This window comes from Asterias rubens, chromosome 1 (genome assembly GCF_902459465.1).
Source record: "Asterias rubens chromosome 1, eAstRub1.3, whole genome shotgun sequence".
Lineage (NCBI taxonomy): Eukaryota > Metazoa > Echinodermata > Asteroidea > Forcipulatida > Asteriidae > Asterias > Asterias rubens.
The window spans coordinates 29,521,595-29,540,584 of NC_047062.1; the positions used below are offsets into that span (position 1 = coordinate 29,521,595).

The 18,990-nt window shown below is 36.3% G+C and overlaps 1 long non-coding RNA gene across 1 annotated transcript; it reads right to left on the reverse strand.

Annotated features, from left to right (window-relative positions):
- Positions 1-8,519: 8,519 nt before the first annotated feature.
- On the reverse strand, positions 8,520-18,059 carry LOC117296809. The gene is made up of 7 exons (XR_004519799.1): positions 17,966-18,059; positions 15,262-15,431; positions 14,686-14,796; positions 13,274-13,381; positions 11,536-11,660; positions 10,509-10,603; positions 8,520-9,772 (listed from the first exon to the last, which is right to left on the reverse strand). It is a non-coding gene; the product is annotated as an uncharacterized LOC117296809 (long non-coding RNA).
- Between the last annotated feature and the right edge of the window lie 931 nt (positions 18,060-18,990).

Here is an 18,990-nt window from a genome sequence, read left to right on the forward strand (position 1 = left end):
ATCATGGGAGTATCAGCTCCTATAATGGTGACATTGTGAGATTGCACTTATCATGCGAAGGTGCGTGCCACTTCTGCATTGATGCGGAGGTGTGTGCCACTTCTGCCTTGTGTGGAGGTGCGTGCTGCTTCTTCACGGTCAAACTCCCATAGGCTCAGGCTAAGATAGCACATTAATAAACTATGTTGGAGAACCCCCTCCCAAAAGAAAGGTTAAATTTAAAATTGAATAGAACAGAATAACCCTCACCCTAATCTTGCAACAAAAATTACATCAGCTTTGGGAGACGACAGCGTTTTGAAGGCATCTCACCCCAGTTTGATGTCTTGCAGTGTATCCCATTATAGTCTGTCTCTTATCATGGGAGTATCAGCTCCTATAATGGTGACATTGTGAGGTTGCACTTATCATGCGAAGGTGCGTGCCACTTCTGCATTGATGCAGAGGTGTGTGCCACTTCTGCCTTGTGCGGAGGTGCGTGCTGCTTCTTCACGGTCAAACTCCCTTAGGCTCAGGCAAAGATAGCACATCAATTTACTATGTTGAAGAATTCCCCCAAAAGATAAGCCAAGTTTGAAACTGAAATAAAATGCTTGCAGTGGTGTACTTATTTATGTTAAACTATATGCATTACTATTTGTGAATTGTGATGTTAAACTTTATCATGGGTGTTTATATAAGTTTATGTTTAACTATATGAAATACTATTTGTGAATTGTGATGTTAAACGTTATCATGGGTGTTTACATAAGTTTATGTTTAACTATATGAAATACTATTTGTGAATTGTGATGTTAAACGTTATCATGGGTGTTTACAATACATTTGGCTGGTTGTTTGTAGACCTAAATAAGCATTCACTGGTTGAATTTGTTGGTATAGAAACGAGGTTGCTGCTAATAGGTTTGAATATGCGCCGTGCAAGTACGTTGAAATTGTTGCCGAAATGTTTCCTCATATAGGGGTCTTGTTTGTGTAAAAGACTTAATGCACTGGATCGTGTTATTGAATTTCTTCATCATTCACAGTCAAATGTAAATATTACAAAATTTAACAGATAGCAAGAGTATAATCTAACATAGAAATTAATCCCTAAAATTATACACATTACATATATTTATTTATACAAAAAAATATAAGTTTTAAACAAATATACTGAAGAAGAAAAAAATGACATATACAATATATTATTAGTATTAATCAATGTTTTTTAAATATATTTGGCCTTTAACACATCTTACAAGGATTTTGTTGTGAATATTTTATTCTTAAAATTTAAAAATGCTAGATCTAACCCAAGTTCTATATTATTAGTTGTTTAATCAATTTTAACCTTTAAGAAATCATATAAATGTTTTACTGCATGTTGCAACTGATGACATTGTTCAAATGATACATTGATGAATATAGAACAAAATTCAAAATATAAAACAATTAACAACCAACATTAATCTAACTTAATAAAGTTTATGTTTTACTCTACTAACTGCATTGAAATAAGAACTAACTTAAACATAAGAACGTTAAAAATATGATTATTATTTTATTGTTCATCACTTCAAAGAAGTTTGTTAAAAAGGTTGTGTCAGAGTGTGGGTGGGCGGAAGTCATCGTGCGGTGAAGATTTTGTGACTAATTTTAAAGTTTTTATACTGTATATAAATGTTTTGTAATTTTATACTGTATCGAAGGACATTACAGACAAATGGACAGGGGTCTTACAACAAATTATAAATAATTAACCATGACATTTATTAAAACAATTTATAAATGATTTGTAGTTGGGGTTTTGTTGACAACAGAGTCTGTCTTCAAAAACATTCAATTATGATTGAATTTTTAACACTTAATTAAATCCCACCATTAACTTATACAAATAAATGAAGTAAATTCCACGATTTAAATAATAATATATTTATATATACACAAACAAGTTTTATACAAAAATACGGACAACCACAAACAAATTACAAATAATAAGTTAATTAAACTAATCAATGTTTTTAAATGTATTTTGCCTTAAACACATCTTACAATGATTTTGTTGTGAATATTTTACTCTTAAAATTTAAAAATGCTAGATATAACCCAAGTTCTATATTATTAGTTGTTTAATCATGTTTAACCTTTAAGAAATCATATAAATGTTTGACTGCATGTTGCAACTGATGACATTGTTCAAATTGATAAATTGATGAATATTTATATTACAAAATTCAAAATGTAAACAAATTAACAACCAATATTAATCTTACTTAAAACTTTATGTTTAACATTACTAACTGCATTGAATCGAAAACTAACTTAAATATAAGAACGTTAAAAATAATTAACATTTATTTCGGTGCACCACATACATGAAAATTGTTAAAAAGGTTGTGTCAGAGTTTGAGTCGGCGGACTTAAAGTCATCGCGCGTTGAAGATATTGCGACTTATATCAAAGTTTTTGTATTGTATCGAAGGACATTACAGACAAATGGCACGATAACAAGGGTGTTACAACAAATTACAGAGTTAGGCAATCACACGAGGAATAAATAACCATGATATTTATTCAAACAATATATAAATGATTTGTAGTTGGGGCTTTAACCATGAATTAACCATGATATTTATTAAAACAATATATAAATGATTTGTAGTTGGGGCTTTAACCATGAATTAACCATGATATTATTTTTATTAAAACAATATATAAATGATTTGTAGTTGGGGCTTTAACCATGAATTAACCATAATATTTATTAAAACAATGTATAAATGATTTGTAGTTGGGGCTTTAACCATGAATTAACCATAATATTTATTAAAACAATATATAAATGATTTGTAGTCTGTTAACAACAGAGTCTGTCTTCCAAAACATAATTATGATTGATTTTTTTTAATATTAAATTAAATCTCACCACTAACATAGAAAAATAAATGAAATAAAACAAGTAACATTTTAGTTAGTAAAGAAAATAACAATTTATAGTATAAGAATGTTGTCTAATAGTTCTAAATTTAACACTATTTGATGAAGGTATTGTAGTGTCTTCTACTAACAGTACATACATTAAATTAGGTTTTGGATAACAAATTTATGAATGTTGTTTGAATGAAATAGAAATTTTACATTATGATGCATTATATGCTTATTAAAATGTTAACTATTAAAATGTTGTATTACTTCAGTAATAACAATTTATCAAGTGAAATGAAAATAAAACTGAAAGGGTTACGAAAACATGTAATAGGCTCAGACTAGGCACTACAAGTTCATAAAATTATGAGTAACGTCGCCAAAGCAAATATTGTTTTTTTTTTATGAACGAACGCTGACGAGATCGGAAATACGTTTATACGGGTCGATGCATCGATGGATTAAGCCGTGCGAAAAGACAGCCTCGTTTCTGTTAGGTATTGTGTAATACAAGAACTGTGTTAATAAAATAAAGACATGATTATTTGTGAATATTTAATCAGTGTGTATAAAGGACAGCGAATGATCCTACGTTTGACTTTAAAAATAACGTTTAAGTAATCTTTGATATTATAAAACAACTTTTATTGTATGGTACTTTAAGAAATGTTAAATTAATGAGGCATGTAATAAACAATTCATCAAGTGTAATGAAAATAAAACTGAAAGGGTTAGACAAACATGTAATATAGGCTCAAACTAGGCACTACATGTTCATAAAATTATGAGTAACATCGCCAAAGAAAATATTGTTTGTGTTTATGAACGAGCGCTGCCGAGATCGGAAATACGTTTATACGGGTCGATGCATCGATTGATTTAGCCGTGCGGAAAACAGCCTCATTTCTGGAAGGTATCGTGTAATACAAGAGCAGTGTTGAGAAAATAAATTTTGACATAAATATCTGTGAATATTTAATCAATGCGTTTAAAGGACAGCGAATAATCCTATGTTTGACTTTATAAATAAAATTTAAGTAATCTTTGATATTATAAATCAACTTTTTATTGTATTGTACTTTAAGAAATGTTCTATTAGTGCGACATGTATAGGGGGGGTGCTGTTAATAAAATGTCAAAGATATATCAGAGCACCCTCTGTACAGTAACCAAATTAGCTTTAAAACTATGCATTATGCTATGAATATTAGAGTATGTATAACATCACTTGCATTGCTTGCACTCGGTGTAGTTTCAACTCCGACAGAGTAAAATGTGGGGGGGGTGCAAATTTCGTTAGTACTTAAAATATTAATATAAAGTACCAAAAGACTTTTTAGTAAAATTATGAATTAAATGATACAAGGTCTATTATTCTGCTTAACATGTTGTACTATTTAGTTTGTAAATGTTTAAGTACTTTTATTTGTTGTCTTTACGTATACTTGCGAAACAAATTTGTGTGAGCAATTTGGTATTCAGAAAAATGATAAAACGTTTATTGTGTTTAAAGTACACTCTAAATTAAAGTTAAAATAATTCCGTTAAGTATTTTGTATCACTTACTCTGTAACTTTCTAATGTTAAACTACTCGGTATGTAATGTATTTTTAATGGTCTATAGTCTTACTCGTTTAACACATTTGGTAATATTTGTATTGTTTATTTTTGTAACTTTCTTATGTTAAACTACTTAAGATGTAATGTAATCTTAATGGTCTATAGTCTTAGTCGTTAAACTTATTGGTAATATTTGTATTGTTTATTTTTGTTCTACAAATAAACCTTTATTTAACGTACACCAACTGACATGGCTTTATTCTATTTTTCTTGTGACTCGTGCTAAGGTCAAAGGTCATAGGGTTCATCTCCCTTTTTTCTTATTTGACCTATCCATTCTAAGGTTTAAATATTAGTTCCGAGCAAATTTTTTCAAGAGCCGCCGTGGCGCAGCGGGCTAGCTCACAGCCCCAGGAATCCTGGAGCTGTGAGCAGGGTGGGTTCAAATCCCTCCGGGGACCCTTTTTTAACAGTAAAAAAGATTTTTTTTATAATTCTGATAAAAATGTGCAGGGTTTGAACCGGGGACCTTCCACTCTGTAAGCACTCTCTCTCACTGCTGTGCTACTGAGCTGTTATAAAAATCTAACGGTTTTTGGAGTGATGAAGTTAAAAATGGCTGACTTAGAAAATTTTCCAGAAAGTATTTTCCCTGGCTCAACCCTTGGATTTCTAGCTGATCTGATGGCTGACCAAGGATCTACAAGGGCCTACCAAGGGCCTTGGAGCTTGGCTGGAGGAGTAAAATTTCTAAGTGCTGAGGGGCCAAGGAGGTTGCTCAGTGGGTTAGGGTAAGGGTTGCCTCTGCTCTGAGACTCTTGGGCAAGGGGCTTGGAGGTTGCTGGTCAGCCAGTGGGTTGGGATGAGGTCTTGGGTGATGGTAGGAGTGATGATGGGCTGTTTGGGATGAGGGCTTGGGGTAATAGTAGGAGAGTTGGATGGGCTGGTTGGGCTGAGGGCTTGGGTGATGGTGTAGGAGTAATTGGCTGGACTGTTTGGGATGAGGACTTGGGGTGATGGTAGGAGAGTGGGATGGGCTGTTTGGGATGAGGGCTTGGGGTAATAGTAGGAGAGTTGGATGGGCTGGTTGGGCTGAGGGCTTGGGTGATGGTGTAGGAGTAATTGGATGGACTGTTTGGGATGAGGACTTGGGGTGATGGTAGGAGAGTGGGATGGACTATTTGGGATGAGGACTTGGGGTGATGGTAGGAGAGTGGGATGGGCTGGTTGGGCTGAGGGCTTGGGTGATGGTGTAGGAGTAATTGGCTGGACTTTTTGGGATGAGGACTTGGGGTGATGGTAGGAGAGTGGGCTGGACTGTTTGAGATGAGGACTTGGGTGATGGTAGGAGTAATTGGCTGGACTGTTTGGGATGAGGGCTTAGGATAACGGTAGGAGTGATGAGATGGACTGTTTGGGATGAGGGCTTAGGGTGATGGTAGGAGGGTGGGATGGGTCTTTGAGATGAGGACTTGAGTTGAGGATAGGAGTGTTGGGCCTAAACGGGCATGATAAAGTTTGGGAGGACTAGGGGGATACGTTGGGATGAGATGGTTGGTATCCGGAAGGGGGTGGTATCCGTTGAAGTGTAGACTCCGTTCGGTGGGTGAGGTTTAAAGAGACATATTGCGGTATAGAACTGATTTAAAGTGGCAGTTAAAACTATTCGTTTAAAAATATATATATATTTTTAAAATTAAAGTGGATATTCTTAGACGTAATTTAACGACAGGTTTTTTTTGTATTAAAGGTGTGGTATGGTACTTTTTAGTTAAAGTATTTAATGGGGTGGAACTTTTTCAATTAAACTGGTTATTCTTAGATGTAATCTGACAGTAGGAGTTTTTCGTATTAAAGGTGTGGTATGATACTTTTTAATAAAGTATTTAATGGGGTGTTTGCTTTCTATTAAAGTGGATATTCTAAGATGTAATTTAAAGGTAGGGGTTTTTAATATTAAAGGTGTGGTATTGTACTTTTTAGATTAAAGTAATAATGGGGTGGAACTTTTGTTATTAAAGTGGTTATTCTTAGGGGTAATTTAACGGAAGGGGTTTTCGTATTAACGGTGTGGTATGGTACTTTTTAGTTAAAGTATTCAATGGGGTGGATTTTTTTCTTTTAAAGTGGTTATTTTTAGATGTAATTTGACGGTAGGGGTTTTTCGTATTAAAGGTGTGGTATGATACTTTTTAATTAAAGTATTTAATGGAGTTGAACTTTTGTTATTAAAGTGGTTATTCTTAAATGTAGGGGTTTTTCGTATTCAAGTTTTTTTGTAGGTTTTTTTCGTATTAAAGGTGTGGTATGGTACTGTTTAGTCAAAGTATTTATGGACTAGAGAAAGACTATCAGATGTTTTGTTTTAAAGTGGTTTTATTCTAAGATAATTTGAAGGTAGGGCCCCTTGTTTGGCTTAAAGGTGTGGGACATTTCACAATGTAGATATAATTTAAAGGTAGGGCCTGGTTGTTTGTATTAAAGGTTAGGTACATTTCACAATGTAGATTTAATTGTCAGCACTTATTTGTATTGAAGGATAGGGACAGGGTTCTATATCTTACTTTTAATACTTATAATCCACAACACATTATTGTAAAACAATAGCACATTAAAGTAAGGGAATGAGAGAGAATTCATGTTTCATTTATAGAATCATTTTATTTGACAACTCAAACTTCAAATAGTATGATATAATGTTAACAAAGTAATCTTAACACTATCGCGAAAGTTTTAATTTGGGTTTTTTCCCAAAAACTTTTAATCTTTTGCAGAGTGATGTTTTATGCACTCTAATGACACTTCTTGTAGCTAAGCACAACAAAGTAATCTTCACATTATCAGCATAAGACAATAGTTTAAATTTTCTTGTGAAAGATTAACTGTTACTATTTTATTTGTCAAAACATAGTTTAAATTTTTACCCTGGGCCTTATTTCATAGAGCTGCTTATTTTAATATTGCTAAGCAGTTTTCTGCAGAGCAGAAAGGAGCAGGATACCATACCAGTCACAATTTGTTTACATAGCATGGTAGTAAGGCTGGCACTGAAGGCTGGTAACCATAATTTGCTAAGCATAATTATGTTATGCTTAGCTACTTTTTGTGCTTTAAGCAGCTCTATGAAATTGGGCACATTTAAAATCCAAATAATAGAAATTACAGAAAAAGCTTTTGCATTAGATTGTTTGCTAGTAACACTTTTTTACTATTATGAGGAATGTTGTCTTGCCCAATTGATAATGGTGCAACAGTTCTGTCATCAAGTCAGGTATTCCTGTCAAGAAACTACAATGTCTGGTGTTGGGTTTTGGTTTTGAATCATGGTTTTTATTTGGTCAATTCAAATTAGATCTGCAATGTAGCACATCTTGAAACTTATCTGCATTAATATCAAGAAAATATCAAAACACTGAGACTCAAAGATTAGGGTTTTGCCAGCCATTAAAGGCAGTGGACACTAATGGTAATTACTCAAAATAATTATCAGCATAAAACCTCACTTGGTAAAGAGTAATGGGGAGAGGTTGATAGTATAAAACATTGTGAGAAATGGCGCCCTCTGAAGTGTCGTAGTTTTCGAGAAAGAAGAAGTTTTCCACGATTTTGATTTCAAGACCTCAGATTTAGAATTTGAGGCCTCGAAATCAAGCATCTGAAAGCACACAACTTCGTGTGACAAGGGTGTTTTTTTCTTTTATAGTTATCTCGCAACTCCGACGATCAATCAAGCTCAAATTTTTACAGGTTTGTTTAGGCACATGTTGAGATACACCAAGTAAGAAGACTGGTCTTTGACAATTACCAATAGTGTCCATTGTCTTTAAATAAGATGAGACTTGTGAAGGACATTTTTTTTTAATGTCTAGCTTTTCATTAATATGAAATAATAATTTGCTTTTAAGATCTTTGTCCACTATGCAAATAATACCTCTTAAAGGCACTGTACACCTTGCGTAATATTTAAGTGAGAAATTACCTCTCAAAAACTATGTTACTTCAGAAGGAGCCGTTTCTCAAAACGTTGTATACTATCAACAGCTCTCCCATGCTTCTCACCAAGTAAGTTTTTTTGCTAACAGTTAAGTTGAGTAATTACTATGAGTTTCCAGTGCCTTTAAGTCCACAAAATTAAATGCAAAGAATATGGCTACTTATAATTATTGAGTTATATGTTTACTCTAAAATTTTTGAAGCTTTAAGTTTGTGGAGTGAAATAAGTGTACCTTGCAAGCAATCTAATTTTAAGATAAGTTTTTTTCCTCCTGGTTACAAAAGTTTATTTCAGGCCAACTATCTTTCTGAAATCTTAAGGCCACTCCTTCTGAGAAGTATGCCACCCCGAGAAACAGGGTGTGTGCTTGCCTGCAAATGGTGCACCTACTTTTTACAAGAACATTTACTTAAATGTAAGATTACACCTGACAAGTTATCTGACATCATTAATTAACATGTCTACAATAAAAAAAAAATGAGATCAACAAATCTTGTTGCTCATTTATGATTCCTTCATTATATAAAATGCCTTGAAGACCATGAGGATTCAATAATATTAGTTTTTCTCTCAAACTCTGAAGTTTCAAGATCATAATGAAAGTTTTAGGAAATCAGCTTTTTCATGCTGTAAAATGGAAACATTGAGATGTCCTAAGATGTATAGCAGGACACAAAAAAGGAAGCCAAAACTAACTAGGGGCGTTTATTTGCCCTTGTCATCAAAATATGGTGATCCATCAATGACGACTCAATTTATACATTTCAATATTTCCAAAGTATACCTTAAATAAATTGGTTCTGATTTGCCTGAACTAAATTTTAAAACTTTTTGTTTTAGGTCAGGAAAGGTGTTAAGCACATTCCAGCTCTTTTACTATCATCATACGATGGGAAATAATTTCATTCCTAGTTTATGGTTTAACTTGAGAAGAAATATCAATGGTTTGTACTAAAAACCTTTTTCATTATTTAAAATTGTATTTTTGTACAGTTAAAGGGGTTTTGTTAATCAAAAACATGTTTCCTATCTTTTAAATCTGTTATCAATCTGTAGGGACGAACCTCTCATTTCGGGTTAGGCTGGTGCCGGCATTTCATCCCCAAAAATGTTGTGGCATGTGACGAGATATTCTGTTGGTATGAGTGCTGCAAAAACAGACCACCCTTTGATGTTAGTGTAAAACAACCACAGGTATTTTACCTTCCTCTTGCGTAACCCTCACACATCTAAACTGGTGATATGTTGACAGTGGGCTGACTATACATGGTGCAGGTCTTGGAAATCTTCTGTGTGACAGGTAGACACTATCTACAAATTAAGACAAACAAATGTTTATTTTTAAGGTATAATTAGAATGTGACTTTAAACAAATGTAATTATAGTTTTTCATGTACTAGGTGAAAAGATAAAGATGATCGAGATCGAACAATGAGGTGTAAGCATTTGAAACAACAACCCTTATGTAGGTATGTGTTTAAATTTTGTTTAATGTATCAGAATTTTTTCTCAGAAAAAAATTTGAAACTATTAGCTTCCCGAATCCTCCCCCCCAAAAAAAAAAAAACAAAGGTTGTTACTATTTTACTTTTTGTAGATATATTAAGAACATCATTCATAATAAAATATAGTTTTTAAAAGATTTGTTTGGCTTGAATGATACAGTGGAATTCCCAACCAACTCTTTACACCATACTTTATAAGTCTAGCTACTCTACTGCCAATAGACCGATCCATTAAGCTTCACCCAATTGCGTATTGACCAATCACAACCCAATGGGCAACCAAAAGTCCGACAAATAAAGTCCGACATACGTGTGCGTCCCGTATGCTAGGCGCGCACGGCAGAGTTGTGCAGAATGGCATTGGAGAGGCTCACATGTGCAACGTGGGCGGAGCCTAATAGATCGGTCTGTATATTGAACTACTAAGACAAAATAATGAAAATAAAAACGAAAAAAACTGGGATAGATTTATGATTGATCCATCAACTTTCGTAATAATTTCCGCAAGCTTGTGTAAAGGAAGGGGAGAGCAGTTCATTTACCTGATTCAATGTAAATGGTTAGGAAGCTCATCCACTGCAAGTCTCAGACATCTTCTTGGTTGATGGGAAGATCTACAGGGAGATGACAATCCTCACTGTATCATGCAAATAAAGAACACAGTAATGCTTTGTTTTAGCTTTAGTAATGATAGGATATTTATTCAGCATACACTCGCTAATACTGTTCCTGTGTACAGATTATATATAATGAAGCACAAGGGTAGTTTGATTAACCATTCATAAATTTATTTAAAGACACTGGGGTCGATTTCACACAGAGTTAGGACTAGTATACAAATTGCATGGACAGTCCTAAGTTAGGACGAGTCACTGGTCCTAACTCAAGATAAGACTAGTCCTAACTCTTTGTGAAACCCACCCCTGGACACCTTTGGTAATTGTCATAGACCAGTCATCTCACTTGGTGTATCTCAAAACACCCTTGACACACGAAATTGTGTGCTTTCAGATGCTTGATTTCGGGACCTCAAAATCTAATTTTCAGGTCTCAAAATCAAATTCGTGGAAAATTACTTCTTTCTCAAAAACTACGTCACTTCAGAGGGAGCCTTTTCTCACATTTGTGTACTACATGCAACACATTGGCACAAGTTTTTAAGTGTTTTAATTTATTAGAGACCATAGTGGCTGGAAACTGCTTGTACCAAAATGCCCAAAGTGGCCGCAAACAGCTGTAAAAAGTTGACAAAATTCCACACAACCGGATGAAGTAATATAACAAGTTTTGGCTTCACACTTGTTTTTTGTTAGCAGACTTTACTGTGCTTACTTTTTATCGCTCTTGCTGTTAACATTTTGTGGCAAAATTAAACATTTGATTCTCTTCAAACAGTATCACTACCCCCCCCCCCCCAACAACAAAAAATGTAATTCAACTTTACATTTGTGTGGCCAGTAGGAGGTACAATAGAAAAAAGTGGCAAGTTTGCCAAGGAATTAAGGAAACTAAGATAGATTTATGAACTAACAGCTGTTCTAATGTTCAATACTCAGGAGTTTCCATTACCTTTTATCAAGGAGAGAGCAGTTCATTTGCCGGACTCTTTGTAAATTGTTAGGAAGCTCATCAACTGCAGGTCTCAGACATCTACTTGGTTGATGAGTAGATCTCTGTGGAGATCACAACACTCGCTGTATCATGCAAGAAGAAAATACAACAATGCTTATGCTTTATTTAACTTTTAAATAATAACAAGGGTAGTATGGATAGGTAGACTTCTTCTGACCATGGCATGTGGGTTGCTAAACTTAATATTATGATTCTTGAAAACAAATTAAAAACAACATCGTGTGACAGGGGTGTGGTGATGTTTCTCAATTGTAGCTATGCTGTGCTCATATGTAATAATTTGGGGGATGGGTGGCTAATCATCCTTACTCGCAGCTAGAGCTGAATTGCGAAGGACGCAGCTACAACGTGTTAGAGAAGCAGGCATGCAAGGGCGCCTTTGGCTGCCAGCCACATCAACCCATTATGACCATGGAGCACAGCCAAGATCGAAAGTGTTTGATTTTTCCGATCCCCCAAGGGAGGAAAACCGGATGGTCTGGAAAACCCTTATGGCACAGCAGAGAACCAACGCACAACTCAACTCACACATGGCCCTGGCCGGGAATCGAACCGGGGGCACCTTGGTGAGAGGCGAGCGCTTTACGCACAAGCCAAGGTCACCTTGGTGAGAGGCGAGCGCTTTACGCACAAGCCAACCGTGCCACCAAATATAATGACAGTGCCTAACAAGTTACATAAAAAACACAACAAATACGTATAATGGTCTTTGAAGTAATGACTCAATTTCACTTCATCATTATTTCCACAAAGTAATGTATGTGCTCCTCAGCCAAAATTGTGTAAGGAGAAAACAACTGGGCCCAATTTCGGCACTTACGTCAGCATGGAATTCTGTGCTTAGCGGCGAGTTTTGGCTTCTGCGCGTGCGTACTCAACGTTACTAGGCATTCTATGCTTAAAAGGCTAGCGCAGAAATTCGGCGCTTGCACGTAAGCGGGGAGTCGTGATTGTAAGCGCGGAATTCGGCGGTAAGCAGAGCCATGACATTGGGCCCCGGTTGTAATTACATTGTCAAGCTAAGTGGTCTATTTGTACGACATCTGCTATAGAATGACAAAGGTCAAAGAACTTGTGTACGACACATCAATATTGGGGTAAAACACACCAAAAAAAATTGTTTTAAACATTGAAACCCATAAGGTACTGAAACTTGTGCTTGTGATCTACCAACTGGTAGTTATCTAGCCCTATGTTATAGTAGGCCTACTTGTAACCTAGTGGCTGTTGACACAGAAGAATTTTCAAACCACCCTTTTCGTGGCTTTTGTTGGGCCAAGATGCAAGTAAAATTTGAAACTGGTGTTGAAACTGGTGCTCAGGCCGGATACTTCGCGGAGGCATTAAAGGCGATTGCCTCCATGCCCCCTGGTCATTGCCATGGTGCCCTTTAAAATGATCCAGTAGAGCTAAACAATTTCCTCATAGTGTGCCCTTAACCAAGGAGAAAATGCCTTGGTGCCCTGGCCCTTTCAACAACGAAGTAACAGGCCTGCCGTCGATTTCACCAAACTCTTCCCAACTTAGGATTAATCTAAGGACTTAGGACGGGTTCAGTTCCGTATCCAAATACGTAGGACGCATTGAACTCATCCTAAGCTAGGACGGGTTACTCGTCCTAACTAGAGTTAGGATTGATCCTAGCGTTTCGTGAAATCGGCTGCAGGGTGCTTACCTGTTGCTGGAGAAGACATTGTTTTATCTTAACACTGGGCAGCCATACATCAAGTATCTTCTATTGAAGAGGTAGACTTCATCCTAAAATGGCGTGTCTGTAGCTTACCTAAATGAAAACAAATAAAAACTAGGTGTGTGTGTGAACAACACAAGGCTGGTCCATGTTGTTTTGCTTCTAGATTAAGTGCTTGAAAGCTTTATTGTTGATCTGATTTCAAGATAGAAGACTCCTGACCTTTTTATATGTGTGCCTCAAAACCTGAAACTGGTCCTGATAATAAATCGAAATGAAATTGTAAAACAGAAATGTAGGTCAACATTAGGTCATGGTTAACCTTGCCTAACCTTTAATGCTCAAAGGGTTGTAACTGGGGGGTCACAGTTTCCCAAAGCTAATCTTGAATGCCCAAGGAGTCTAGAATTGAAAAAAAATGTTTAAAAATCAGTTGTGTAGTGGCTTCTCATATAGCGCGGTTGTCCTACACTCAGTGATGCTCAAGGCGGTTTAACATACAGTATTTCCTGCAAGGTTGTGGGACTACTATTGAATTATGAGATCTACTCCTTTTAGATCTAGCACTTGTTATGGTTTACCAGGTGCTATGGGGCAATCTGCAGCCAATCAAACCAGAAATACCGGGGCGAACCCCTTCTATTTTCCACAAGTGCATTGCTTGCATCAGGGAATTAGTGTCACGACTGCTTTACATTTAGGTGGTTGAAACAAACAAAAAGATTGTCCCAGAATGATGTGATCAGACGTTTTGAATGTTGACATTCTTGTACTGGAAGGGTGGTGAGTACGATGGCAATTTGCACCCTTTTAGCGAGAGGTTAGAGACTTGTTATTTTGTCCCTTTATAACGGCACTGGACACTTTTTGTATTTACTCAAAATAATTGTTAGCATAAAACTTACTTGGTAACAAGCAGTTTAGAGCTGTTGATAGTATCAAACATTGTGAGAAACGGGTCCCTCGGAAGTAACATTGTGTTCGAGAAAGAAGTAATTTTCCACTAAAACATTTGAATTTGATTTCGAGACCTCAGAATGAAATTTTGTGATCGCGAAACAAAGCATCTGAAAGCACACAATTTTGTGTGACAAGGGTGTTTTTTCTTTCATTATTATCTCGCAACTTCTACGACCAATTGAGTTCAAATTTTCACAGGTTTGTTATTTTATGCATAATGCTGAGATACACCAAGTGAGAAGACTGGTCTTTGACAATTACCAAAGGTGTCCAGTGTCTTTAAATAATGATGAAGACATCGTTTATTCTTAAGAGCGTGAATGGTTTTTAAACCTTTTTTTTCAATGGCTTTTGTTGGGCCAAGATTGTAAAGAGTCCCAACAAGGAACATTTGGGGCTATTATTTGTTAAACCTACAAGTTGTAACTGTTGCTTACCTGTTGCTGAAGAAGGCATTGTTGTACCTTGACACTGGGTAGCATGGATGATGTATCTCTTTTTGGAGAGGTAGACTTCATCTGACATTGGCATGTCTTAAGCGAGCCCAACTGTAAACAAATGAGAGCAAATTGTTGTGAAAGGGGTGTGTGTTTTTTTTTCAATTTGACCATATATGAGGGCGCAATACATGCAATCTCAGAACACTTGTTTATATTTAGGTGGTTGAAACAATAACCATATCAAAAAAAGATTGTCCCAGAATGATGTGATCAGATGTTTTAGATGTTTAAATTTTTGTACTGGAAGGATGGTGAAAACAATGTCAATTTGCAACATTGGCTTGTAATTTGCCCCTTACAAATAAGGAAATTGGAAATTAACATCACAAAATAATTAGGGACTAACAGTGTTCATACCCGGTCTTCACTGCGTGGTAATGACCGGGTTGGTGGCTGGCGCTGTTAACAGACCGAGCCGGAAGCGAGGTCCATTAACAGCGCCAGCCACCAACCAAGGTCATTACCACGCAGTGAAGACCGGGTATGAACACTGTTATTCCCATTAATAAATACCTTGTTTAGCGAATTAAATGGCTAAAATTGTCCAAATTTTGTGACTTTTCTCTCGGCGGTACTTCCAGACATGTACTTCCAGACATCGTTGAACCTTGACACTGGGCAGCATGGATGATGCTTCTTTTGGTAGGTAGACTTCATCCGACTATGGCACGTCTGTAGCTAGCCTAAATGCAAACAAACAAACAAAGACAATGTTTTATAAAAAGGGTGTTGCTTTTCTTTGATAGCAGCAGCAATCCTTCTACCACAAGAGGGTGCAAAACAGGCCTTATATTTAAACGATAATTGTTACCAAAAAAGGCGTCCCATTACGGGTTTTTTTCTCCTGCATGTCTACTGTGGGTGTATTGATGTTAAAGGAACACAATGCCTTGGATCGGACGAGTTGGTCTATAAAAAGCGTTTGTAACCGTTTGTTATAAAATGCATTATGGTTAGAAAGGTGTTGTAAAAGTAGAATATAATGATCAATACAAGTATCACTCAAAATTGCATGATTTTCTTTTTACGTTGCGAACTATCACAGTCAGCCATCTATGGGAGTCAAAATTTTTACTCCCATAAATGGCCCACCAAGTTAGTGGACGAGGTTAAAAGAAAACCACTCAAATTCAAGGCATATTTGGGTAGATCATTGTATTCTACTTTTACAACATCTTTCAAACCATGCACTTTATAACAAACGGACACAGAACACCTTTCAAAGACCAACTCGATCGATCCAAGGCAACGTGTTCCTTTAATGACAATGTTCTATTCATTTTGGGGGTGAATCTCTGATTACCGAAGCAGTGTTGCAGGTTCTTTCTCCATAACACCTCACAATATGTAGGCCTACAAGTTTAGAAGCAATGACTTCAATTCACCATGTCATCGTATTCACAAAGAGACGTAAGTGCTGCGCAGCCAAAGTTCCTGACAACTTACAAGGATCCAGTATACATGTTTATATGTATCATAGAACTGCTTAACCAGATTGCTTAAAGACACTGGACACCTTTGGTAATTGTCTAAGACCAGTCTTCTCACTTGGCGTATGTTAACATATATATGCACAAAATAACAAAACTATGAAATTTGATCTCAATTGGTTCTCGAAGCTGCAAGATAATAATGGAAGAAAAAACACCCTTGTCACTCGTAGTTGTGTGCTTTCAGATGCTTAATTTAAAAGACCTCAGAATCTAATACTGAGGTCTCAAAATCAAGTTCAAATATTTTAGTGAAAAATTACTTCTTTCTCAAAAACTATGTTATACTTAGAGGGAGCCGTTTCTCACAATGATTTCTACTAGCAACAGCTCTCCATTGATTGAAAACAAGTAAGTTTTTATGCTAACAATTATTTTGGTAAGTACCCCAGTGCCCAGCCGTCGATTTCACCAAACTCTTCCTAACTTAGGATTAATCTTAGGACTCAGTTCAGTATCAAAATACGTAGGACGCATCGAAGCAACCCATCCTAAATTAGGACGGGTTACTCGTCCTAACTCTAGCGTTTCGTGAAATCGGCTGCTGTGCCTTTAGTGCCTAATAGAATGGAAAATTAGCATTCAGATCTCCGTATCCTGCCACTTTTCATAAATGTGTACAACCACTCATGTGGGTACAAGACTCCAAGTCCAAGAGGAGTACTTGATTGAGTAAATTATGTATTAATTTATTTACTAACGAATGAAAAAGAGGTGGCAGGATACAAAAAATGTGTTTTCATTCTGTTCAGAAAGTGTAGAAAAGCGTGAATAATTTTTGCAGCTTGTCGTCTTGAACTCGCCGCGCCGCGTACACGAATGTAGACCTGGCCGCTCATGAGTCAACTCGATCCCAAGTCAACTCGGTCCCAAGTCAATTCGGTCAGTATGGTTGACGGAAATTTCTTTGAATTGGAAAAAATAATGTTGGGCGAATAAATTTCAACAGAAAAACAATGAGTTCAAATGTTTTTTTGCTTTCAACCAGAGTATTGTTTTTTGTATGGCTCTCAACAATTAACATTAATTGACAAACATTTAAAAAATAATACTCTTTGGGATGTTTATTTTATCAACAAATTTTCTCAAAAAACACATACAATAAATAATATTTTTAAAAAGTACGATTAATTTCTGAAATTAAAACATGAGAAAATTAATGTTTGGTTAAAAATAATAATAAACAAAACTTTCCAGTTATACTATACACGTAATAAAATTAAAATAAAAACACATAGGCCTACCGATAAAAATTTTAAAAAAACATTAGGGTTGGTTGATAACAAAAATTAAGTTAACTTACACGAACATAATAAATTATTATCAAGTTCACTTACTTGCACGAAATAGTACCAATAAAATAATTTTAAAAACATTAAAGTTGGTCGAAGGACGGAGTTGACTTGGGACCGAGTTGACTCGGGACCGAGTTCACTGGTGGAACCGAGTTGACTTGGGACCGAGTTGACATGGGACCGAGTTGATTTTGGACCGAGTTGACTTGGGACCGAGTTGACTGGGACTGAGTTGGCTTGGGACCGAGTTGACCGGAACCCAGGTACCCGCATGGGCCTGGCCGGCCGCTGCCTGCCCCCTGGCCGGCCACGCGGGACGAAGTTGGCTGGGCTAGTGTAGTGTCGAAAATGTCCTCAAGTTTCGTTTAATTCTTTGTGTGCAAATTTATTAAAACCCAAATCATCATTTTCACAAACAAATCAGTAACTCACCGTAACCTTTTCTGATGGTTGTGTCCATTGAACTCAGTAAAATCTTGAATCTGTTTTGACAAAAAGCGCAGAGACATGTTGACTATCATTTCTTTCTCTTTAAAAATGGCGGTGTTGTGCAAAAAGCTGATTACGTCACGAGTGATCGAGCTACGCAAGCGGAGAGCTTCCAGAAACTAATTTGCATATAGAGGGCGTTCTCATTGATGGACAGTTTCTAGTATTAATCGAATAAACTGGAAGACACAAAAAGTAATTATTCACGTAGGCTTCAAAAGTTGGTGTGATGTTTCCTGAAAGGATGCTTTGCCGACTATACAATTCAGATTCAGAATTCAGATTCAGAACATACACTAATTTGCCAATCTCAAACCACACATGCTTTTTTAAATACTCTTCTTTTTTTTTCAATGAAAAAAATTAAGAAAATAAGTCTAAGTTGAGAACATTATAGTGCTTTCATTTCTATAAGTTAGTCTTTTACTGGTGGTAGGAAAGTTGCTCGAAAAGGCCCAATCACTGAAAGAGAAGTGTTACGGAGGCACCTTAAAAAATATATATTTAAAAAGGGACCTACGTCTACATCCCCCTCCCCAACGCCTGGGTCTACCGACCCATAACGAGGGCTTCCTTTGTTTGGGTTTCTCAGCCCGCTTGGGAAATAATATTTAAATTTATTTTACACGTTCAATCATGCAATCAATCATCAGTTTAGGCCTGATGGGAATATTATTTGTTTTTTCCACTCATCTCATCTGCCTAGACTTGATGACAAGTCGTTTAAATGTTTGCGGTGATGACGCTCGCCGACTCTCTCCACGATTCTCGCGTTACTGGCATCGTTCTCGCCAGCCAAAATTATGTTAAGTTTATATTTTTGTGACTGGTGCCCCACTCGATTTTTGCTTAGCAAAGAAATTGGGCCCATTCGGGAAGCCAGGAGCCTTGCACACGAGAGCAGTGATCTCGCGAGAGAGCAGTTCTTTTTTCGCGGCCGGAGGTGGCGTTGCCGAAGTGGGAGCTAC